The 19791-nt window shown below is 43.4% G+C and overlaps 1 protein-coding gene and 1 long non-coding RNA gene across 3 annotated transcripts in view; one reads left to right on the top strand and one right to left on the bottom strand.

Annotated features, from left to right (window-relative positions):
• LOC138986211 (uncharacterized) lies at positions 1–19427 on the bottom strand. Its single transcript, XR_011463078.1, has 4 exons — positions 19291–19427; positions 13460–13531; positions 670–785; positions 1–62 (listed from the first exon to the last, which is right to left on the bottom strand). It is a non-coding gene; the product is annotated as an uncharacterized lncRNA (long non-coding RNA).
• The window catches only part of HYLS1 (HYLS1 centriolar and ciliogenesis associated), a 13313-nt gene continuing 12899 nt past the window's right edge, over positions 19378–19791 (top strand). Inside the window, exon 1 of one of the 2 annotated variants that reach the window (XM_014482562.2) lies at positions 19378–19529. The gene's annotated coding sequence lies outside the window, so the exon portion shown is untranslated. The remainder of the gene's footprint in view (positions 19530–19791) is intronic. The other variant, XM_005908752.3, reaches the window with a different exon arrangement.

The raw sequence follows: 19791 nt of genomic DNA on the forward strand, positions 1-19791 counted from the left end.
ATTTATCCAAGAACTGAAAATGAACTGCACCGTACATTTGTTTGCACCCAGGACTCTGTCTCCTGTAAAGAGAAGAAGAAAAATTCTCCTTGAACCACTTCACACCAGTCAAGTCACCAAGTCCCTCTCTTCCTCCCCATACATTCTCTGCCCGCCCATTTGCCCACCAAGTACCACCCTCACCAGGCTTACTCTCATTCACGAAGAGCACCGTGAACATGCTCATCAGAAGCAACCTGAACACCCGGGGGCCCATTCCTGCAGAGGTCCCAGGAGGAGGCCCCAGCCTCTTTTATCCCCACCACCTGCCCTCAGGCATCCCACTAGAATCGCAAAGGCATAAATTTCAGGTCAGTCGACTTGAATTCTCTCTCTCCAGTGTTCCCAGGAGACAGTACATCCTGTCTATTTCCACCTACTTAGAACTCAGGCCGAGCAGATGTCCTGTTTCACTTTATTAGATCTATCATAAAATACTAATTAATGCTGGTATCGAATCTCTCTCCCTAGTACCTCTTCACATGATTGTATTTCTGCCTGTTGGTCTACACAACAGGTGTTGTCCACATCCACGTGATGTCCACTCAGCTACAACAGGGCTGGGGCCCTGAGCATCTGGGAGTGAGTTTCTCAGATCCCTTAGGTACCACAACCCTCCCGGACACTCACCTCAGCCGATTCCCCAGATACAGTCTGACTGCCCGGTGGAGCATCCCTCTCTGAGATGGATGGCACAGCCCAGGAAAACAGGCGACGAGGTGAAAGTGATCCCCACTTCCCTCCAGCTTTATTCATTAAAATTTTGAGTGGGGACAAAGACCAAGAATGATTACAATGGAGAGACAAACGCTCGGAGTGATGGGGAGAAAGAGGAAGAGATGCTTCGATTACTCGCTCGGAAGGGATGTGGTGGCATTAGAAAGTTAGAGCTAAGGATACACATGTGTACATGCGCACACCCCAAACTCCCTCACCACACTTCCCAGGCACCTTCCTATTTGGCATCTTCTCCAGAGTACTTGGGCTTCCCTGGTGGCTTAGATGGTAAAGTGTCTGCCTACAATGCGGGAGACCTGGGTTCGATCCCTGGGTCAGGAAGATCCCCTGGAGAAGGAAGTAGCAACCCACTCCAGTACTTCCCTGGAAAATCCCATGGACGGAGGAGCCGGGTGGGCTACAGTCCATGGGGTCGCAAAGAGTCGGACACGACTGAGCGACTTCACTTCACTTCCAGAGTACTTACCCACTTTGTCCTTCTCTAGCCTCTCCTTCCTTCCTTTGTCTCTCTCCCCTCACAAGAACAGGAGTTCCACAAACACAAGAGCTTCGTGTGTTGCGCTGCTTTCTTCTCAGCAGCTAGAGTGATGCCTTGCACAGATCAGATAACCTGGATGGCACGATGAGTGCGGTTCACCGGAGAGGCACAAGGAATGGGGCCTCTGCCATGACAGCCTGATTTCGAGTTCCTGGCCTTCCCCTTGCGGTTAGCAGTCACAGCACAAAAGACAGGCAGTGGTGATGGCAGGTCGCCCCTCTGGGGGAGGGAGCGGGTGGGGGCTGATTACCTGAACGAGCTCATCCCCAGAGTCAAACACACAATCTACCCAAGGGAGATCCCTCACGTAATCTTCATCCAGAGAGGACCCCATGCACACCTGGGATGGGAGCCCAAGCGTGTTACCTGTCTGCTGTGTGACTTCAAACAGTTACTGAACATCTCTGTGCCCCTGTGACTGCATAGGTGAGACAGGACCTCTCAGAGCTGTATCTGATACCTTTGTTAGGACTTAATAGACTCACTCCTGGGTAATGGCAAAGGGGAGGAGCCAAACATGAAGACCTGCTGGGCGTCTCAAACAGTCTTTGGGCATGAGACCCACTTCATCTTTTGAATTCTCCGAACAACTTCGTAGGTTGGGAATAACTGACTCCATCTCACCACTGACCCAGAAGCACTGAGAGTTGCAGCATCTTTCTCCAGATGTCACAAGGCACACACCTGTCTGATTTAGTGGGCTGTTATTTGTCCACTCCACCGTGCTGTCTCCTTTTCTCTAGAATCTGGAGAACAGCTCCCAGGGCTCTAGCTCTAGAGTGACCTGCACCCTGAATCATCACATGGCAGTGAGAAATGAGGAGAACGGCTAAGAAAAATACCGTCTCCATGAAAAAATAAAAGCTTTCTCTTGCTAGCAGAGAAAACATTATTCATGGGCAAACTTCCACTGAACTCGGGTTCCCAGAAGCCTGGCTGGGATTTAAGACTTACCGGCCATTGTCAAGGAAGTAATTCACTTAGGGACCTCCTTTGCATGTCTTGCATTTGGAACATGTGAGACCCATGCAGAAATTCATGGCCAGAACTCCTTGGGAGTTTACACCTTTCTTGCTGTACTTCACTTCCCCTCCTAGAGGAGGCCCAGCATGGCAGGAGATTCTCTAACTTTGTGGGAGAACCCTTTCAAAAGGTTATTTTGTTATAAAGCTGTACAGTGGAAATGTGGTAGCCTTACCACTGTGCAACATGACTCTATGGGATTCATTATTTCTATTTCCCCAGGCAAAAGTGAACTGAATGTGCTCCCAATGCCAAGGCACAAGGAGCTAAGAGTTTTAGCAGATGTTGGCATTTGGGAACTTCAGGAGCCACACAGTCCCACCAGCTGGAGTAGTATAGAGGCTTCAGTCAGCACAGAGTACCCTGAGAGGTCACCAGTCCAAAGACAGCCATGGTCTGCCACTGAGTTCTGGCTTGTCAAGGAGAAGAACCCAATGGTGGGGGTCGTGAGAGGAACGACATGCTAAAGGTTAGCTCTTAGTTGGTGGGGGCATGTCTTGTGTGTTGGAGTGGGCGGGAAGATCAAGAACAGGTTCCTTCAGAACATTCTTTGAAGTCAGGGACTCAGGTTCAGCACAGACTGGTTTCTCTCAGATGAGTGAGCTGCAAGGAAATTAACTAAGCTGTCATTCATTGAGACAGGGTGACATCAGGAGCGCTACTCCTCAGAACAATCAAAGACTGCAGAAATATCCAAAAGGCTTTTGATTTCTAAAAGGCACTCCGCTCAAGTGTCCTGGGAATCATCCCCTTGTATCTTTTCCCCCATCTCCAGACTTCCTTTCTCATTAGGATTTTCGGGGCGTCCCCAAGAGCCTTTCTAGATGCCAAACTCCTAGCTAAAAGTAGCTTTTCTCCAGGAGGAGGCAGAAGGGAGCCAGTTCAGGATCATTAGAAAAGACTCTATTCCCAGACCTAGTGCAGAGTCAGGCACAATTTCCTGAGTCCTGAATGCTGAGTTGACTCTCCTCTTCCTTATTTGCCTTCCCAAAGACCTGACCTGGAGTTCATTCATTTCCCCTTATCTTGGGAAAAAATCAAAACCCCAACTCTTCAACTATCTACAATGAGTGACTGAAAGACAGCCCCAAAGTTAGAGAATGATCATAAGGGGCCACAACTCTTCAATGCTGTGACCACAGCATCTGTAACTGTACCTGTGAAGTGCTCACTCTCTCAGGCCTCACTTTGTGATACTATTGCAATCTCTGTCTCTTTGCCTATATTTTCCTGAACTTTCTTTCTTCATAGGGCCCTTTATCTCTAATTAATAACGTGCTTCTTCCCACTGAAGCTAGGAGACCACAAGGGTGAGGTTAATGACGATCTTTTTTCTCCTTTGTTTACCTGGCAGGCAAGGGGAAGGACTTCTAGACCACAAATTGTTCCTGTCATTACACACAACAGGCTATATCTTAGGTCATACAGGTCATTTAAGATGCAAACTGTTAACTTTTTAGACAGCCAAATTCTATAAATGTAAAGCAACTGTTTTGGAAGGTTTTGGTTACATAAGAAAGGTGGGATGGTCTGATAACCACTGTGCTATAAGTCACAAATGTACCCAGAAGAACAGCTCTCATATCTGCTTTTTGATTTGTAATGTGAGAATAATGAAACATCTTGCTGCCTTCCTTCCCTCAAAGAGAATGGTGAACAACAGTCAGCCTTAAAGTGTGGTTCAAAAATAGCAGTTTCAGGATTTCAGCCAAGTCTTTGTGCAACTGTTGGTTGGCAATCAGGCACCAAAGACTCTATTGCTCATAAAAACGGGATCCAGCTTGTGGTTGCCAAGAGGGAAGGAGTATGGGGGAGGGAAGGATTGGGAGTTTGGGACTGGCAGATGCAAACTAGTATACGCAGAACGGATACACAACAAGGACCTACCATATAGCCCAGGGAACAGCATTCAGTGTTCTGTAAGAAACCATGATGGAGAATATGAAAAGGAATATACATATACAGCTAAATCACTTCGTTACACAGCAGAAATTAACACAACGTTGTAAATAAACTATCCTTCAATAAAATAAATGAAAAAAAAACTGGATCTATACCCCATATTTCTCTATATCTGAGGCCACTGACCATGGTTTAGGAGAATAAATGAAGCAGGTCCTTTTATCATTCTGCCTAATAAGGTGAAACAATGTTCCTAGGGTTGGCATAAATTTTTGCAGATTACATTTAGGAGAGTATTTCTCTTGCTGATTTTGAACTAAACTGACTGTGTTGTCTCTGAGAATCAATTTTTCAGAGAATGATAAGCTTCTTTATATGCGTGGCTGTGTTCACATGTGTGAGCCTGTGTGTGTGTGTGTGTGTGTGTGTGTGCAGGTGCATGAATACCATTATTTTCCTGCTGAATGGCGAGCAAGATCAAGGAGGACATACACACCTTATGCTGATAAGTAATCTTAAGCAGGAGGGAACTTGGCCCAGCAACACCATCCAGGACTGTTTTATGGGTCCCAAGATTCAAAACCCTTTTGAATGGGCATGCCCGTGATGACGACCTTTGGACCACGGAGCATTCCTCCTGTTCTCCTCTAGGCTACCACGGTTCTTTTCCTTAAATACAACCCCAATGTCTGTCTGAATAATGCACTTCGGGTGAAAGAATCTGTGACTTATTGTACATCAGAACATATACTAGGGGGCAGGAAGTGGGTCTGTTCCTGAGGGTAGGACTTAGGGCATGTGAGGGTACCTTTTCAAAAGGATGGAGGGGATTTACACTACAGAGGATTTAAGAGGGCAGAGAGACAACCATAGCCAGTAGCTGGATTTTGTCCACCTGTGATGAGTTTTCTTTGGTTTTGGGGTTTATGTCCCTCAAACCATGAGAATAGGCATATTTTGTGTATAGTTTAAAATTTTTGCTTCTCTTGTTAAACCACACACTTTCAAGCAGCGTAACAGTCTACAATTGCAAACATTTCTACAGCCTTTTATTGCAGTATTACTAGGAGTAAACAAGTGGGCAGGAGAAGCATGGCTTCCCCTCTTTTGTCCTTCTGCAGAACCCCAAACCGTGACAAGTGGCGTCTCAGCAGTTGGGCATTGTGCTCAGACTATCTGGCTTCAAATTCCAGACATGCCTCCCACTAGTGATGTAATCATGCACAAGTTAACTTCTCTGTGCTTTCCTTTCCTTATTAATTAAAAAAACAGACCAATTTTAGTGTATATATCTACTATTAATTAAGTTAATCTTTAAAAGTAATTTACTAACCTCATAGGTATTTTGTGACAATGAAATGTGATGACATATGCAAATGGTTTAGAAGAGTGTTTACTACAAGAAAATGTCCATTAGATGCTTATGAGTATGATTAGTATATTGGGAGGAAAACCAAAAAATTCTAAAACGTGCCTAAGATCAAATTCAACAAAGGTTCTCATGGAGCTAAAACTAACATGGATCATCAACTATATGTAACTAGTTCAGAAGTGAACATGATAATACAAATCCCCTTTACTCCCAAATAAACTTGCAAGAGAAGTCCTTTAAAGGGGACTGTATAAGAAGAACAGACACAGAGCCTGGAGAAAAGTGGTTTGAATTGCTCTTGGATCAACCACTGAAGTGTGTAAGGCAGTCAGCCCTTAGGCAGAGAGGCAGCCAAGAGTGAGAGACAGCCTTCAGAGATCCGGATTAGATACTGTTAGGACTTCAAAAGTAGCTGACGACAACCTGTTAATAGCCCTGGACCAAGTATTTGGCCTTACAGATAGTAGCCGAAATTAGCATGTTCAATTTCTGACGACATATCAGAGAGAGAGAAAAACTGCCTGCCAAGGTATTGGGGTTAGAGAAATGGTTTGAGAGGCAGAGGGAAGGGAGCAACATAACACAGGATTGGAGAAAGCAATGATTTTCACAGTAAGTTCAGTTCAATTCACAGTAAAATACTATGTAAACTTAGATTTCTGAAGAAGAGCTCTCTCACTGTTAATTAAAGAGGAAGAAGAGAGAAAAGACATTCCATTGGCCTAAAAGAGAACATGTAAGGTTTAGAGCTGACATTCCAGGTTGAAGCTTAGCCTTCTTATTAGAGACTAAGGTACATAGATACAGCCTGGCAACCAGGGTCCTGGACACAGATCCCGTGGCTTCCGAGACTGGAAGAAAGTATAAAAAATAACAGACTTTATTTTACTTTTTACTTTTGGCGTTTGCAGTAGCCAACTTTATTATCCAGGGATGAAATGGGATTTGTTTCACACCCAAAACAAAGGTGACATTATTCAAAGATAGACATTCAAAATCAGATTATGTAGAAGACAATAGCCTTGAAAGCCAGATAACTGTTTGTGGGGAAAAAATGGAAAGGGATTAGCCAACTCTCTTTAGCTCCTTCTCAAGTCAATAATTAAAACTGAGGTACTCAGAGAAAACTTCATGGTTGAGAATGAATGTGCCCAAAGACTATAATGCCTAGGTCTACTGTATCATAAAAAGATGTGTATGATTCAGAGGAAGGAAAAAAATCAGTGGACTAACAAACACATGAAAAGATGCTCAACATCACTCATTATCAGAGAAATGCAAATCAAAACCACTATGAGGTACCATTTCATGACAGTCAGAATGGCTGCGATCCAAAAGTCTACAAGCAATAAATGCTGGAGAGGGTGTGGAGAAAAGGGAACTCTCTTACACTGTTGGTGGGAATGCAAACTAGTACAGCCACTAGGGAGAACAGTGTGGAGATTCCTTAAAAAACTGGAAATAGAACTGCCTAACGATCCAGCAATCCCACTGCTGGGCATACACACTGAGGAAACCAGAAGGGAAAGAGACACGTGTACCCCAATGTTCATCGCAGCACTGTTTATAATAGCCAGGACATGGAAGCAACCTAGATGCCCATCAGCAGATGAATGGATAAGAAAGCTGTGGTACATATACACAATGGAGTATTACTCAGCCATTAAAAAGAATACATTTGAATCAGCTCTAATGAGATGGGTGAAACTGGAACCTATTATACAGAGTGAAGTAAGCCAGAAAGAAAAACACCAATACAGTATACTAACACATATATATGGAATTTAGAAAGATGGTAACAATAACCCTGTGTACGAGACAGCAAAAGAGACACTGATGTATAGATCAGTCTTATGGACTCTGTGGGAGAGGGAGAGGGTGGGGAGATTTGGGAGAATGGCATTGAAACATGTATAATATCATGTATGAAACAAGTTGCCAGTCCAGGTTCAATGCACAATGCTGGATGCTTGGGGCTGGTGCACTGGGACGACCCAGAGGGAGGGTATGGGGAGGGAGGAGGGAGGAGGGTTCCGGATGGGGAACACAGGTATACCTGTGGCGGATTCATTTTGATATTTGGCAAAACTAATACAATATTGTAAAGTTTAAAAAAAAAAAAAAATCAGTGTCCTCCACTTGTCCAGTTCCAGGAGAAAGCTGGGAGGGTTGGCAGAAAGAACAAGAAAGCAAACATCTCATTTATCCCTGGTGGGCTCTAGAAGTGGAATCTGACAGGTTGGCAGAGGAAAATCGTGCCCTATTTCCTGTCTGGGACATTGGGAGGGAGTTCCCCTTACATGATTGTCCTCTACTGATCTGGGGCAGAGGCTTCTCACAGTGACCATGGAGGAAAAGCATAGACAGCAAAAGGGGACCCCAAGGAGAGCTTTTCTAAACCACCCTTGTTCGTGTATGGAGTGGACACTGAGTTGAAAGCCAGTGGGCCTGCCTTGGGGTTTTCTGTGGGACACAAAGATGTTCTAAAGACATAGACTTGTGGGGAGCGGGGGCATTGGCAATGGGTTGGAGGAGAAACAAGCCAATGGGCTCAATCAAAGTCTCAGTCAGTCAGCAGAGGCTAAGAGGCCGTTTTCCCTTTCCATTCAGCAAAGGGAAAATGGCTTATGTTCCTTGGGAGTACTGCCTGAGGCATAAATAAAAAATAGACCGTGAGTTCACCAGGTGCAGAGTATGAGCACCAGAAAAATGCAGTGTGACTGTACATGGGGAATTAGCATGAGACAAATCCGTGGGTTCCTTGAGAATTAAAGTCAAGTCCCAGGGACTGTTTTTTCTGAGTTTAGTGATTGGAGACACAAATCAATACTATTCATGTATTCTGCTACCAAATGTGTTTTGTTTGGCCTTCACGGCACAGTATTGCTTTTTAAATTATGCAACACTAAATACCAGAGGAAGTCACACAAATATCCAGATCTGTGGATACTTTAAAATCCACATTAAAAAAGATTTTGAATATTTTGAATCAATGAAGTATTTGTCAGTGCTGAACCTGAAATACTGCATGGCTACCGTGAGCCCGAGTTCCACAGCTGCTGCCTTTTCGGTCAAGGGTTGTCCAATTTCTTACAGCCTCTATTGCTCTCTATTTTCTCCAGATGTAACCAATTTAACCTAATTTGTAACACCTGGTTGGCAGCTTTGCAATCAACATGCAAATATTAATTAGAATTCTACTGTTTGCAAGTATCAGTAATAGGACTCAAAGTAGCTTAAATAAAAAGGGGAATTTCTTCTAAGGATACTCTGGTGTCTCATGGTGTACAAGGAGAGACACAGGAACAAATTTTAATACAAACACACCAAATACCCCCATCTTTTCTGCTCCTTCCATGAATATACATTTTTCTTTTCTCTGGTGAGAGAGAGAAAAGAGGAGCTCTCTCCCGCCATTATTAAGAGCTTCAAATTTACATCTCCTCTGCCCTCGGATGGAGCCAGCCCACGTTGGAATCCAGTCCCTTTCTGAATTCTTTGGAAAGGACACTGAACAATGCAGCCTTAGGAAGTCGCCCACTGTGCATATCTGCTGAGCCACAGTGTCTCTAACCCTTCCCTCCCCCTCCCCACCTCCAGGCACAGGAGGCTCCTGGACACAGCCTCCGCTGTCAGGCAGTACAGGCGCTATTTCTGGCCACGGCTGTCTATGATGAACCGATGAATAGAAAACCTTGGCAGGATGATGGTCTTTTTGCACAAATATTGTTTCCAGAATACTGCAAGATCATACCAGTTTAGAAAAAGTATGGAATCTTCCTCTAGTCTCCCTCCCTGGAGGGAAGATAAAGAACTGTGCTGAGCCACTACAGAAAACAGTATGGAAGTTCCTCAAAAAACTAAAAATAGAACTGCCATATGATCCCGAAATCACATCCCTCAACATGTATCTGGACAAAACTGTCATTCAAAAAGAGACATGAACCTCTGCATTCATAGCAGCCACCTAAATGTCCATTAATAGGTGAATGGATAAAGAAGTTGCGGTACACACACACACAGAGACACACACACACACACATACATGAATGAGTAAAAAAGAGGTGGTATATGCATGCAGTGCGTGGAGTACTCCTCAGCCATAAAAAAAAAGAATGAAGCAATGCCATTTGCAGCAATATGGATGGGCTGAGAGATGATCATACTAAGTGAAGAAAGTCAGAAAGACAAATACCATGTGGTATCACTTATATGTGGAATCTAAAATATGACACAAATGAACGTATCTATAAAACGGAAACAGACTCATAGGCATAGAGAAGAGACTTGTAGTTGCCAAGAGGGAGGGAGGCTGGAGGAGAAAAGAACTGGGAGTTTGGGATTAGCACATACAAACTATTACATATAGAATGGATAAATAACAAGGTCCTACTGTGTAACACAGGGAACTATATTCAAAATCCTGTGATAAACCATAATGGAAAAGAACATATATATGTATATACAAGGGAATCACTTTGCTGTAGAACAGAAATTAACACGTTATAAATCAACTATATTTCAATACAATAAATTTCAAAAAAAAAGGAGAACTGCCCTGATTTTGAAAGAGCAGTGCCCTTCAGAATGCAAGTAAGAATTAGAAAAATCAAAACCAAAAGAAAATGAAGCTATAATGGCACAAGAAGTTCCTAGAAGTAGGAAGAAAAGCAAGTAAACAGCAAATAAAGACATCAGTCTGATTCAGTCTGACTCTGCTCAAAGAAATATTTTATGCTTGAAGCCAGGTTTCTTGGGACCAGTAAAAACCATTACAGAAATTAATCATGCAGCATTATTGTTTCCAAGCCAAATTATATTTCTTATTTTTAAACATTTTAACTTCATTTAATTTTCTAATTATAAAATAATAGATGGCTGTTATAATTCTAAACGATTTTAGGAATGTAAAAAGAAACTGATGTTTTTGCTTATTCCCCTCACACATAACATCCACTCTCAAATCACATACTTTCAAGGTAAGCCGTTTACAGTGTGATTACAACCAAATGGAATGAAATTCCTCAGTAAGAAAGTAACAATCGGAACAGAAAGCCTCCTCCACTAGTGGTGCTGCTGCCGCTGCTAAGTCGCTCCAGTCGTGTCCGACTCTGTGCGACCGCATAGATAGCAGCCCACCAGGCTCCCCCGTCCCTGGGATTCTCCAGGCAAGAACACTGGAGTGGGTTGCCATTTCCTTCTCCAATGCATGAAAGTGAAAAGTGAAAGTGAAGTTGCTCAGTCGTGTCCGACTCTTAGCAACCCCATGGACTGCAGCCCACCAGGCTCCTCCACCCACGGGATTTTCCAGGCAAGAGTACTGGAGTGGGGTGCCATTGCCTTCTGAGACTCTAAAGGAGACCTGACCCCACTTTCTCTCCCAGGCAGCACCCCCTGCTGGACAACGTTGTGATTGCCACAGGATTAGGCTGCTCTTCTTGAGGGTCCATTTCAAGGAGAAGCAGAGGCATTGTCTCAAGGCTTTCATTCCCTCAGCAAATATTCACTGATTCCACCTCTAGATACGAGGAACTGTCCCAGGAGCTGAGCAGACAACAATAAAGATCCTAGCCAGTGGTTCCTACTCTCATGAAATGTACATGCAAGTAATCACGTAAAAGAATGAAGGTTGATATGTGTTATTAACAATCCGAAGAAGGTCCTGGATGTAAAAAAAAAATGATTGGGTGGTCATGGAAGAGCTCTGGAGATGGTGCCATTGAGAGAAAGAAGGATGAATATTTGTTCAGTGTAGAATAGTGGATGGGAAGGATATGCAAAGATCCAAAGTCAAGTTAAAAGGGTATGTTTTATTCAAGGAAATCAAGGAAGAAGGCTGCAGATTAATGAGATGAGAAACAAGGGAGAGTGACTTCCTTTAGTTTCTGTGGGGAAAACAGTTTAGAGAAGAAGTGAAAACACTGATTAGGAGGTGCGTGGAGTATAGTGTTTAGTATTAGTTCCAATAGTAAAGACAGAAAAATGCAAGCATCTGAGATACATTTTGAGTGAAAATGTACTGACCTACTAGGAGGGAGAGAGGAATGAATATCAGAGACTCCCAAGTACCTGGTACATGCCACTGCATAGAAGTATCACTGCTCACTGAGGAATCCTCGAAGTGTGGCATGAAAAGGGGAGATGATTCAACTTACACATGTTACATCTGAGAGTTAAGTGAGCCATTCACGTAAAAATGGCAAAAAGGCAGTAATTATGTGACTATGTAGCTCAGGAGATAAGACTGAGAAGTAACATTAAAGCAGGGGGAGGGATGCATGTGGAAGATATGATGGTTTTCTGTGTCAATCCGACTAGGCCAAGGGGTGTCCAGCTAGCTGATAAAATGTTATTTCTGGGTGCATTTGTGAGGATGTTTTCAGGAAAGATTAGCGTTTGAGTCAGTAGACTGGGTAAAGAAGATCACTTTCACCAGTGAGGGTGGGCATCATCGAATCCACTGAACAGAACAGAAATGTGGAAGAAGGGCAAATGTGCTCCCTGCTTGAGCCAGGACAGGCGCCCAGAGTCCTGGTTCTCAGGCCTTTGGACTCAGACTTCATTATACCAGACTTTCCTGGTCCTCCAGCTTGCAGACTGTGGGACCTCTGGGTGTCCATAATCACGTTAACCAATTCAATCAGCCAGTCAATCAGTCAATCAATCCTATTGAATCTGTATCTCTAATGCAGATTTTGGTACTGAGAATGGTTCTGCTTAGTCTCTCAGTCGTGTCCCACTCTTTGTGATCTGCAGTCTGCCAGGTTCCTCTGTCTGTGGAGATTCTCCAGGCAAGAATACTAGAGTGGGTTGTCATGCCCTCCTAGAGGGCATATTTCCAATCCAGGAATCGAACCCAGGTCTCCCACACTGCAGGCAGATTCTTTACCAGCTGAGCTACGAGGGAAGCCCAAGAATGGTTCTAGAGGAACAGAATTTTACAGATGAGTTTTCTGAATCAGTTCTGGGGCTTCTGAATTGGCTCTCTAATTTGATTAGATTTAAAGATACTAATGACTATTTCTAGTAGTATAGAGAGCAGTGACAGTCCATGCCAAGATCTGGAAATAGAGATAAGCAATGTATCTCCACTGAATACTCCTAATCAGCCACTTACAAGAAACAAGAATCAGATGACTATGTCTTTATACTTTCAAACTTTTATGTGGAGATCTAACAATTAAGATTACCTAGTTACTCCCCATGTCAGACAATGTGGTAAAAGGATGACTTCGGGGATTTGAAATTTCCAGCTCAAGGACCACATAAATGACTGGAAGCTTCTACGTGTGCCATGCAGACCTTTAGCTCCTCCTGGAGCTAAGGGCTGAAATTGCTGAAAACCAAACACAGAACCTCATACTGTGTATCTACAATTAGAAAAGAATAGGACATTATAAGTTAGAATGATAAATGTAGGGATACAGAGCCTCTAAATTCTGAAGAGTCTCCTTTGCTGGTGGAAGATTCTTCCCATCCCCATAATAATTTAATTTGACCATACTTAATTTCTTTATACACACTGCTTTGATAGTTGTGGTAAATAATACCAAATATGAGACACGTATGCATATACTGCCCTTAAAGAGCTGAATCTTCTTGGGAGGATAAGAAATACATACTTGGAAAAGTAATAAGAATAAAAAGCAAGGTATGACTATCAGGGCTTAGGATATAAATAAGAATGATTGGGAATAACATACTTGAACTGCCCTTTTAAATAGATTTAAAATGAAAGGATTTTAGAACTGAAAGCAATTAACATAATATCTAATGTAACTCCATTTAATAACTGAGAAAACAAACAAAGAGAAACTTAACTTGTCCAAATTATGATAGCAACTTACTGGGAACAGAACTCTGGTCTCCTGATTTCTGACTCTTTGCTGTTTCCTTTGCAACCACTGCCTTTGTGACTGCTAAAAAAAAAAAAAAGGAGAGACAGAGAGGTGAGCAGAGAAGGCCCTGTATAAGCACTAGGAGAAATGTACATCCTTGTCATACATACGAATGGATGATGATATCATCCGTATCATCAGCATCCTTCACTGCTGATACGTGAATGTTCAGTGAGTAGACTGGTGAAGGGCTCCTGTTATGAAGTATCAAAAAGTAAGACTGGAATGGAATGAGCATCTTGGGATGAAAAGATAAGATTAAACTAAACAGAATATTAACAGTCTCAGTCTAGGTATTTTAGATGTTAAATAAGAAATAAAAGTAAGTGCTATATGAATTTCAAAAAGGGTCAGATTCCAAAGGCTGAAAGTAATCAGGGCTGGCTTAGTGGAAGGGATAAATTGGAGATGAACATTCAAGAGGTATAGGATTTGAGAAAAGAGGATAATTTGGATAAGGTAAGGAAATCCTAGGACCTGGGAAACGAGGCTGAAAAGGCATGATGGCTCAAGATGATGCAGAGTAAGGAAATCCAAAGTTAAATAAACCAAGTAGCTTTGAGGAGAGTGAAAAAACAAGACTAACCAGAATGGGAAGCTTGGGTAGAGGTGACCCGGGAAATGAGGCTGAAAAGGCATGATGGCTCAAGAAGGTGCAGAGTCCCAGGAAGGCTGAATTTACTCTGACAGAGACCACTGCAGGTGCTTAAGCAGAATAACGTGATTAACATTTTAGAAAGACTCATATGGCAATGACATATAGGATGGACTGAGCCAAGAGAGTAAAAGGGAAGGCAAAGAGCTATTTTTCTAATAATAATAAAGAATTTTATAGACTAAAGAAGACTATACAATATTTATAATACCATAAGCTATTATCTCATAGACACTATGCTAGCTTTTCTCATTTAATTCTCACAAAAACCATATGAAGGAAGTTGAATTATCATCTCCATTTTTAAAATGAGAAAACAGAATCTACATAACCTGCCCAGGTCACAAATCCAGGGAGTGGAGGAGTCAGAATTTGAGCCCAGATAACATATGCAGAGTACATCATGAGAAATGCTGGGCTGGAAGAAGCACAAGCTGGAATCAAGATTGCAGGGAGAAATATCAATAATCTCAGATATGCAGATGACACCACCCTTATGGCAGAAAGTGAAGAGAAACTAAAAAGCCTCTTGATGAAGGTGAAAGAGGAGAGTGAAAAAGTTGGCTTAAAATTCAGCATTCGGAAAACGAAGATCATGGCATCTGGTCCCATCACTTCATGGGAAATAGATGGGGAAACAGTGGAAACAGTGTCAGACTTTATTTTTTGGGGTTCCAAAATCACTGCAGATGGTGACTACAGCCATGAAATTAAAAGACGCTTACTCCTTGGAAGAAAAGTTATGACCAACCTAGATAGCATATTGAAAAGCAAAGACATTACTTTGCCAACAAAGGTCCGTCTAGTCAAGGCTATGGTTTTTCCAGTGGTCATGTATGGATATGAGAGTTGGACTGTGAAGAAAGCTGAGCACCAAAGAATTGATGCTTTTGAACTGTGGTGTTGGAGAAGACTCTTGAGAGTCCCTTGGACTCCAAGGAGATCCAACCAGTCCATTCTGAAGGAGATCAGCCCTGGGTGTTCTTTGGAAGGACTGATGCTAAAGCTGAAACTCCAGTACTTTGGCCACCTCATGTGAAGAATTGACTCATTGGAAAAGACTCTGATGCTAGGAGGGACAGGGGACAGGAGGAGAAGGGGACGACTGAGGCTTGATCCCGCCTTTGCTTACTGCAGACGACAGAGGATGAGATGGCTAGATGGCATCACTGACTCGATGGACATGAGTCTGAGTGAACTCCGGGAGTTGGTGATGGACAGGGAGGCCTGGAGTGCTGCGATTCATGGGGTCGAAAACAGTCGGACACGACTGAGCGACTGAACTGAACATGACCCCACAGCCTACAGTCTTAGCGTCTATGCCATATCCTTCAGTATTATTAAAGATGTCTGAAAGAATCTAAGAACAAAGTAATTAGGGCTGAACTAGTGATTAGTAGGAAAAAGGAAATGTAAGGAAGAAATGAGACTTTCAGTTCAGTTCAGTCACTCAGTCGTGTCCAACTCCCTGGCAACATGCCAGGCCTCCCTGTCCATCACCATCTCACGGAGTTCACTCAGACTCACGTCCATCGAGTCGGTGATACCATTCAGCCATCTCATCCTCTGTCGTCCCCTTCTCCTTCTTCGGCACTCAGCTTTCTTCACAGTCCAACTCTCACATCCATACATGACCACAGGAAAAACCATAGCCTTGACTAGACGGACCTTTGTTGGCAAAGTAATGTCTCTTCTTTTGAATATGCTATCTAGGTTGGTCATAACTTTCCTTCCAAGGAGTAAGCGTCTTTTAATTTCATGGCTGCAGTCACCATCTGCAGTGATTCTGGAGCCCAAAAAATAAAGTCTGATACTGTTTCCATTATTTCCCCATCAATTTCCCATGAAGTGATGGGACCAGATGCCATGATCTTTGTTTTCTGAATGTTGAGCTTTAAGCCAACTTTTTCACTCTCCTCTTTAACTTTCATCAAGAGGCTCTTTAGTTCCTCTTCACTTTCTGCCATAAGGGTAGTGTCATCTGCATATCTGAGGTTATTGATATTGATATTGATGAGACTTTACAAGGGAACAAAATTACAGAACTTAGTATTTATGAGATACATGGGGATGAGAAAGAGTGAAAAATGATCATCCCTTCAGGAGTGAAAACACAGGGAAACGATAATACCATTCACCCTTGGAAATCACACGGGTGAATCCAGAGGGGAAAGATGAGTAGTATTTCAGATATGTTGCATTTGGAAAGATGAAAAGATGTCCATGTAGAAATCAGAGTATGCAGATAAGATACGTTTTAGAAACTCAGGAGAGAGGAAGGATTGAAATTATAGATTTTTGAAATTACCTCACATAAAATGAATAGAGGAAGCAACAAAACTATTTAAGCTCTTTAAGGGAGGGGGAAAAAAAAAGAACTACTCTCTGGGGACCAGCAGAGTTGAAAGGCAGGAGAGCAGCAGGAGCAGAAGCAGGATAGGGCAGTCTCCTAGAGTTCAACAGAAGAGACTGTCAAGAAGAGAGCAGCTGCCTTCTAATTCACTCTATATTCTCTCCTGGAAGATCTCATTCTCACTTATTCCTTACACTCTTATCAACACACATGCAAGTAAGAAGTAAGAGAGGGCTACAATTGAAGGAGTTTGAATATGTCAACAAAGGGCTGAGGTAAGCAAATATATCACAAAGCAGTGATTAACTTAAGCATGAGTATATAACTAGTTGAAAGCAATATTTGAATGTACAAAGACACAGATGGGTTAATTAAACCAGTTAGGCTGAATCAGGGAAAGCATCTGGAAAAGGGCTGCATTACTACCAAAAGGTAAGGAAGCTATGTTAATCTACATCACTCAGACGCAATCAGCAAAATTCAGATTAAGGGAAACACCACAGGACCAACAACCAGGCTCCTTCAAACGAAATGCAAGGGAGAAATATGGAGGTGGAACGTGTAGAATAAGAGAAGCTTGAAAGACCTATCAACTAATCACAATGTGTGAACTGGATAGGATCCTAGGTTAAACAAGCACAGTAAAGGGAAAAAAAAAAAAAAGCAAAACTATGTGACAAGTAAATAAGAAAACACATTAAATATTTTAGATGTGATAAGATTGTGGTTATGCTTTTTAAAAGTCCTTTATGTTTTTAGAAATCATACTGATATATTTATAGATTTTTGATGCTTGATATTTGCTTCATATAAATACAGGAGTTATGTGGATAGTGATATAGAAGTAGAGATTGCTATTCAGTCTCTCAGTTGTGTCCGACTCTTTGCGACCCTATGGACTGCAGCACGCCAGACTTCCCTGTCCTTCACCATTTCCGGAAGCTCGCTCAAACTCATGTCCATTGAGTCGTGAGGCCACTCAACCATCTCATCCTCAGTCGTCCCCTTCTCCTCCTGCCTTCAATCTTTCTCAGCATCAGGGTCTTTGCTAATGAGTCGGCTCTTCGCATCACGTAGCCAAAGTACTGGAGCTTTAGCTTCAGCATCAGTTCTTCCAATGAATATTCAGAAATGATTTCCTTTAGGATTGACTGATTTGATCTTGTTGCAGTTCAATGGACTCTCAAGAGTCTTCTCCAACACCACAGTTCAAAAGCATCAATTCTTTAGCGCTCAGCCTTCTTAATGGTCCAACTCTCACATCCATATGTAAAGAGATTGGCCAGAAGTTAATAATTGCTGGAGCCAGGCACTGAGTTCATGTAGCTTCATTTTTTCCATATGTTTGAAATTTTCCTCACTACATTTTTTTGAAGATGCAGTTTGCTTTGTAAGAATAGGATTTTGTTCCATTCACTGTAGTTTAGATGACCCTGGTTAAGTTTTCTTGACCTGGGTTACGGATTTCAAGGAATCATGGGCATTATCAAATCAGATCTAGACAAAGCTAGAAAATGAAGTGGTCCATCAAAAAACAAGGTCTTAGAACACAAGGTTCCATCTGAAATATGACAGGAGATAGATGCTTCAAGTTATTAAAGGGTTTCAAAGATAAAATTCTAACAGAAAGGACAAGAAATTAATAAGGGATGTGTGTAAGGAGTTCATTGAATGAGCAAAGCAATAGTTAAGAAAAATGATTCTGTCCACTGGTTTCTAAGACAAAGTAGAGATTCAATGCCAATGAAAAAGACATGCAGGGATGAGAAGACCAAACTACAACATGGAATATTTGTTCATGAGAAAAGAATGTGCACTGAAGGCGTGTTAAGACATTGGAGATCTAGGGGTAGGGTCATTCAAACCTTTGCAAAACGACTTCTGTCATCTTCTCTGTTTATTCCTTTTCCTCAACAAATCCAAAGTGCACAGGCCCGAGGAAAAAGGTGGTAAGAGTAAGGGATAACTGAAGTTTGGAGGAAAAGGTTAAAGATCATTGTCTCCCTCTCACTCAATCCTGAATTTAACAAATAGTGTTAATTAAATCTGTCACTTTTCTATTTGCATGGGGTGGGGTATAGAAAGCTCAGGATGTGGAAGGACAAGTTGCTTTACATAGGTTGCAGGGAGGTGACTAGGACCTTGAGCTGTGAAGACCTCTACCCTTTTTCTCTTCTAGGCCTCACCCTCAAGAATTCCCAACACCCTAGAACATTCTTTCCCAGGTATGTAAACAAAACAGCACTTAAGGGTTAAGATTATGGGAAGAAGGGAGCATTTAAGCTCAAGCGAGGGCTTCTTCTAGCAGAAGTCGGAGTGGCGGAATCAGTTTGAGTCACATTGGCAAGCGCTGGAGACACACAATGGGTTAAATCAGAGAGCCTCGGAAGCCAGGGAAAGGATTGCGCTTTACACGGGTCTTTATATGGAAACTGCGCTGCCGCGGAGCCGGGTGGGGTGGGGAGGAGGGGGCGGTGGAAGAGGCGGAATCGGGGGAGAGGGCTCCAAAAGAAGGAAGAGATTGATTTCCCTGAGGTAGACGGAACGTTTAGAATGCCCCTCCCCAAATCCAGGTATCTCGCCGTTAGGTAACCTAGAGAGTTAACCGAGCCTCAGAAGCCCGCCCCTCCCCTTCGGGTCACTTGCAGGCGACGCCGTGATGCTTCCGGGTTACGTGCTCAAGCTCGGCGGCGTGTGGACCTCGCCGAATCCGAGCCGCGAGTCCCCAGGGCTCCTCCCGCCCGTGGGGGAGGGCCAAGAGAAAATACTCACCAATCGGAATGTAGACTTGGAAGACGTTCACTCTCTGGGCCAATAAGAAGGCGGTGGGCGGGGCTTAGGGGGCCGTTCGCTCTTCGGGTTTAAACCTGGGCGGCCGGGCGGTTAACGGTAGCTTGGACGCGTTTGCGGTCCGTACGCCTGCGCGAGCTGTGGGAAGCTAACTGAAACCTGCGGTGGTGCGATAGCCGCGCCGCGGGACTCGGTGCGGCCGACGGACGTCGGCTGGGCGGGTAAGCGGGCAAAGGAGGGGAGAGGTGGTACACGGGCCTCCCGCCCGCCCACGGCTGTAGAGATGGGGCTCTAAGTAGCGAGCAATTGAAGTCTCCCTCCCCTGGTTACGGTCCCCCGGGCGATCGGTGCAGAGCCCAGGTGTGCGGCCTCCGGAGGCACGTGTGAGCGGCGCCTTGCGTGCCCCTGGCGCGCCCGAACCCCGAGGTCACGTTATGCTCCCACTGCCGGTCCACTGCCCGCCTGGCGGCTGCAGCGGCGAGT

This window comes from Bos mutus, chromosome 29, assembly GCF_027580195.1.
Source record: "Bos mutus isolate GX-2022 chromosome 29, NWIPB_WYAK_1.1, whole genome shotgun sequence".
Classification (NCBI taxonomy): domain Eukaryota; kingdom Metazoa; phylum Chordata; class Mammalia; order Artiodactyla; family Bovidae; genus Bos; species Bos mutus.